The 5,416-nt window shown below is 42.9% G+C and overlaps 1 pseudogene; it reads right to left on the bottom strand.

Moving 5' to 3' along the window:
• Positions 1-444: 444 nt before the first annotated feature.
• On the bottom strand, positions 445-4,112 carry LOC103744191 (annotated as a pseudogene).
• Between the last annotated feature and the right edge of the window lie 1,304 nt (positions 4,113-5,416).

Genomic DNA, 5,416 nt, shown 5'->3' with positions numbered 1-5,416 from the left:
GCAAAAGGGAAACACGTTCTTAGAAGGCTTTACAGACCAGGCTGCAAGATTACTGTCTTACGTTTCTTTTCCTGCTATTGTGGTAAAATACTTTAACAAAATTGATTCAAGGGAGTGGGTGGTTTGAAGAAGAAATGACCCCTATAGGCTCATGTATTTTGAACACTTGGCCTCTAGCCCCTCTGACCCCCAGTACCCTCACAGAAGAAAAGCCTGGCTTCAAAAATGAGCACATAGAGACTCAGGCTTGATCTCAAGAAATGAACCTCTCTCTTGCCCCAGGGCTTTGAGTGACTCATCCCAAGAGCTGGAGGAAGGGCTATTCTGGGAGTGAAACTTTGGGCTTATTTATTTATTTATTTATTTATTATTTATTTATTTATTTATACTTAAGGTTCATACATGCTAGCCAAGGGCTATACCATTGAGCTGTAACTCCATTCCTCAGAATTTTATTTTTAAACAAAGTATTATCCTAATTCGGAACATCCAGAAAAGACCCCCGACTGAAAACACTTCCCTGAATGTATGTCTCAGTAAAGTGGGCAGATCCATGATTTCTTTCTATAATAGATCTAGGCTGTCCTGAGAATCTCCAGTTATAACCATTAACATCTTGATGCAACCTTACAGCATCCTGAGATTGATCAGCTTAACCAAATACTGTCAGGAGTTACTGTTTGTCTACAGATTGGACGACTGATTGCACCAAGCCATGACCTATATCACCAGTATGTAATAATGCAGGCGCCACAAAAAAAGATGTCCACAGTTCATTTCAGTGGGGTAGGAGGCTTGATGTAAGCAGATTGTACAGTACATTTCAGTATAGAGCTGCTATGGAGCAGGAGCAGGGGCATCCTGTTCTGTTTGAAGTTGTTCTTGAAGCACCCTGATTAGCTCTTGGTTTTCTGGATGAATATTCTGCTGTACATTTCTGAAAAATGCAGAGAGGAGGGTAGCAATCAATGTGAAACTGACCACCACTGCCACAAGTACTTGATCACTTACTCCTATAACTGAGTCATCCAGTTGCAAACTGTTAACTTCACTGTGATATTTGGCATATATTTTGTATCTTGATGACTTGGAAACTCCAGTACTTTGTATTAAGGTCCGGGTTCAAAAATGTCTATAGCATTGTTCTGAGACGCCCTCTCCACCGCAGAGAAGCTACCAGGCCTTTCCGGGCAACAGAATGTAGGTCATTTCTGGAACTGCCCTACCAGCTGGCTTGGGCAACCACTGGCTGCCCCTCCATTGGGAGCGTGGGCGCCCTTATTTTTATTTTTTTATTTTATGTGTATGAGTGCATTGCCTGCAGGTATGTAAGTGCACCTGTGTTGTGCAATGCCGGTGGAGGTCAGAAGGTAGCAGATTCCCTGGAACTGGAGTTACAGACAGTTGTTAGCCACCACGTGGGTACTGGGAATCGAACTTGGGTCCTCTGCAAGAGCAGCCAGTGCTCTTAACCATTGAACCATCTCTCAAGTGCCTGAAATGTTGGCCTTTTGCAAGTTTGGGTAATTCCCAAGGGCCTTGAACACTGGGAGCTGAGCAGAACCCTGAGATATTGTCTTCTACTTCAGGTGTCCCCAATTTGACTAAAACTGTCTATACAGAGACTACTGGCTGACCACCAAACATTGGATTCAAGGCCATGGTTTCCTTGGAACCTAAAGTGGCTGTGAGGTCAAATGCTCACCTGTCTCCTAATATCGGTGAAAGGAGAAAAAACGATGGTGACTGTGGTGGTTAGTGTTAATGATGAACTTGACAAAAATCTAAAATCACCTGGGAGATGGGCACAAAACTCCAAATGAATCAAGGATCTCAATGTAAAATCTGGTGGAGGAGGAGGAGGGGGTCTGAATATGCTCAAAATACATTGTATGAAATTCTCAAACCAATAAAAAAATATTTTTTAAAAGAGTTCAAGACCAACCTCAGCTACGTAGCAAGTTTGAGGGCAGCCTGGGTTACAATGTGAGATTCCTTCTCGTTGCAACAAACAACAACAACGTGGCGGAAAACTAGACTCTAAGGTTTAAACTCCAAAACCAAAAAAAGCAATTGACTCAAAGTAGTCAGCCTCCATCTATCAGAACATGGCACTGAACATGGGTTGCCCAAGTTTTATATTGTCTGACTTTGTTCTTTCTCCTTCTTAGGCCATTTTGTGAGTTCTTTGTATTTAGTGCATGCAGAGATCAGGAAAAGGAAGACTGGAGAAAGTAGGTTCTGGCTAGAAGTGTTCACTGGCAGCAAACGGTGAGGATGCTGATCAAGTGCAGTCTCCGCCCCCCCCCCCGCCCCCGCCCCGGAGGCTGCTGTGTCTGTAAACTACCATCAGATCAAATCAGGTGTCTGAGGTGTTGTGTCTGGTACCTTGTATTTCTTTCCTCTGCTTCATCAGATATCTCATGCCCTTCTCTCTGTGAGATAATACTGTAGAAACCAGATCACAGAAGTAGACACATACAGGTGGAAAACAGTCCTAAGGCTTACCAAACAACCCGTCCCAGGCTTTTTAACTCTAAAGCCTCAAGAAAAATGAATCAACCTCTCACTCCAGATGTTGAGGATCTGTAGACAGCAAGCTCTCTCAGGTAAGGACTGTAAATGACTGAGTAGGAGGTCCCTGTGGGGCCATGAAGTTGTGGCACACTGAGTATTCTAAGGTCGGTCTTGGTCATGATTAATAACCACCAGGACAATTTAACATGGATACAAATCTTAGAATGCCCTTGACCTCTACCAGTCTGTCTCTCTATTTGGACAATTTTCCCCTTGGTGTTTTTTTTTTCAAGGAACTTGCTTAGGTGAGCATGCTGGATGGCACACTGTTAGAAAGGAAAGTCCCCCGAACCCCTCAAGCTAGGAAGCCAACAGAAGCAGTTGGTCTCCTTGCTTCTTAATTCTATTTTATTTTCTTTTATTCACCTTAAAAGAGGCTGGTTAGAGCTTGTTCCTCCATGTCATATGTGAGTGTGTACAGGGAAAGCAGTGGGTGGAAGAGAAGGGAAATAGAGGCAAGGGGATGTAAAACTAACAGGAAAATTGAGGGGTGGGTGGGAGTTTTAATGATCATTGCTATAAGGGAATTATTTGTTTTCTTTTGAAATTGTGACTCTTTGCCATGAACACAGAGCTTACAAATTTGAAAGCGCTTGTGAATGGCAGGGGATATAGCTCAGTATTAGAAGCCTTGCTTGGCATGTGCTAACCCTGGGCTTATTCTGTAGCACTATAAAAAAATTCACGTGCAAATTTCATTTAGGATAGCATCCCAAACAATAAAAAATGAGTAAATTTTCTTTAACAAAGGTGTAAGACTGCTGGGCACATGAGAAGCTGAGGGCAGCAGAATTATGAGTTTGAGGTCAGCTGGGATACATAGTGAGACCCTGCCTCAAAAAAATTGTTTTTGATTAAAAAATAAAAGCATCTGTGCCTCAAAAGATACTACAGGGAAATGAAAAGAAAGAAAGGAGGAAAAGAAATTATGTGTGTGAGAGAGAGAGAGAGAGAGAGAGAGAGAGAGAGAGAGAGAGAGAGAAGCCCACAGCTAGAAATGATTTTTGTTCATCAGATATCTGATAAGGGACTTAGTTGTTACAATAGTACTACAGTCTGGACATTTGTCCCTCCTAAATTCATGTTGAAAACTTGAACCTAAAATTATTATGTTAATGGTATTTGAAACTGGGGTCTCTTGGAAGTCCAGGATTAAATGAGGTCATGAGGGTAGGACCCTGTGATGGCATTAGTGGCTTTATAAGAAGAAACCAGATCCAATGTACTTATTCTGTCTTGCCATGTGATGCCCTCTGCCATGTTCTAATGCAGAATGAGGCCCTCATCAGATGCCAAACAGATGCTGGAACCATATTGTTGGACTTCACAGCCTCCAGAACTATAAGCTACATAAGTTTCTATTCTTTATAAATTTCCCCGTGTCAGATAGTTTGTTATGGCAATAGAAAACAGACTGAGACAACCTTCAGATTTTGAAGTTGAGATACCAAGGATACAGCAAGAAAAGGTCAGGTGAGGACAGAGCAAGAAGACACCACTTACCGGCCAAGGAGAGAGGCTTCACTGGAAAGCATTCTTACCTTGCTTGTGGTTCTGGCCTGCAGGACTGTGAGAAAATAAATTTCTGTTGTTTCAGGGCTGGAGAAATGGTTCAGCAGTTAAAAATGCTCACTGCTCTTTCGGAGGATTGGAATTTGGTTCCTAGCACCCACATAAAATGTCTCATATCTGTAACTCCAGCTCCTGGGGATCTGACACCCTCTTCTGGTCTCCATGGGCACTTGCACAGAAACACACAGACACAACACAGGCACACACACACAAATAAATAAGTAAGGGGCTGGAGAGATGGCTCAGCAGTTAAGAGCACTAACTGCTCTTGCAGAGGACCCGGGTTCGATTCCCAGCACCCACATGGCAGCTATGAACCATCCTTAACTCCAGTTTCAGGGGAATCCAAAGCCCTACAATACACTCATACACATAAAATAAAAATAAATAAAATATTAAAAATAAATCTTAAAATTGTTTTTCTGTTGTTTCAGGTAGCCTTTCTTTTGTATTTTGCTATGGTGGTCTGAGCAGAGTAATTTAGACTTGGATAAAGAGCTACTTCAATGCAATCATAAAGAGATGGGGGCTGGGAAGGTGGATCCATCTGTTAAGTACTGCTGCATAAGCATGAAGATCTGAGTTCAAATCCCTCGCACCCATGTACAAAGCTGGGCATGGTGGTACATGCCTGTAATCATAGCACTGGGAAGGAGCAGGCAGGGGAATCCCTGGAGCTCACTGGCCAGGTGGACTTGATGAACTGATGAGCCTCCAGGTTCAGTGAGGATCTGTCTCAGAAAAAATAAAACAGGAAAGTGATAGAGAAGCCACCCAGCGTTGACCTCTGACCTCCACACACACATACACACATACACATGTATGCATGTGCACTGACAGCACATGCATACAAACATACATACAAATTTTTAAAAGTATTTCATTTATTTTTATTTTATGTATATGAGTGTATTACCTGCATGTGTGTGAGTGCACCCATGTCATGCAATGCCCAAAGAGGCCAGAAGAGGGCATCAGATCCCCTGGAGCTGGAGTTCATGGAAGATTCCTAGCCACCATATGGGTGCTTGGAATCAGTCGAACCTGGGTCCTCTGCAAGAGCAGCCAGTGCTCTTAACCACTGAGTCATCTCTCCAGCCCCACAAATTTATTTGAAAAAACAAAAAACAAAAAAACCAAGGAGGTGGCTGGTAAGATGGCTCAGAGGGTAAAAGCACTTGCCATCAAGTCTGAAGACCTGAATTTGATTCCCTGGGACCCATGTGGTGGAAGGACAGAACCAACTCCTGTAAGTTGTCCTCTGACC

This window comes from Nannospalax galili, unplaced genomic scaffold (genome assembly GCF_000622305.1).
Source record: "Nannospalax galili isolate Female #2095 unplaced genomic scaffold, S.galili_v1.0 scaffold182, whole genome shotgun sequence".
Classification (NCBI taxonomy): domain Eukaryota; kingdom Metazoa; phylum Chordata; class Mammalia; order Rodentia; family Spalacidae; genus Nannospalax; species Nannospalax galili.
This window is presented reverse-complemented; position numbering and strand designations above follow the sequence as displayed.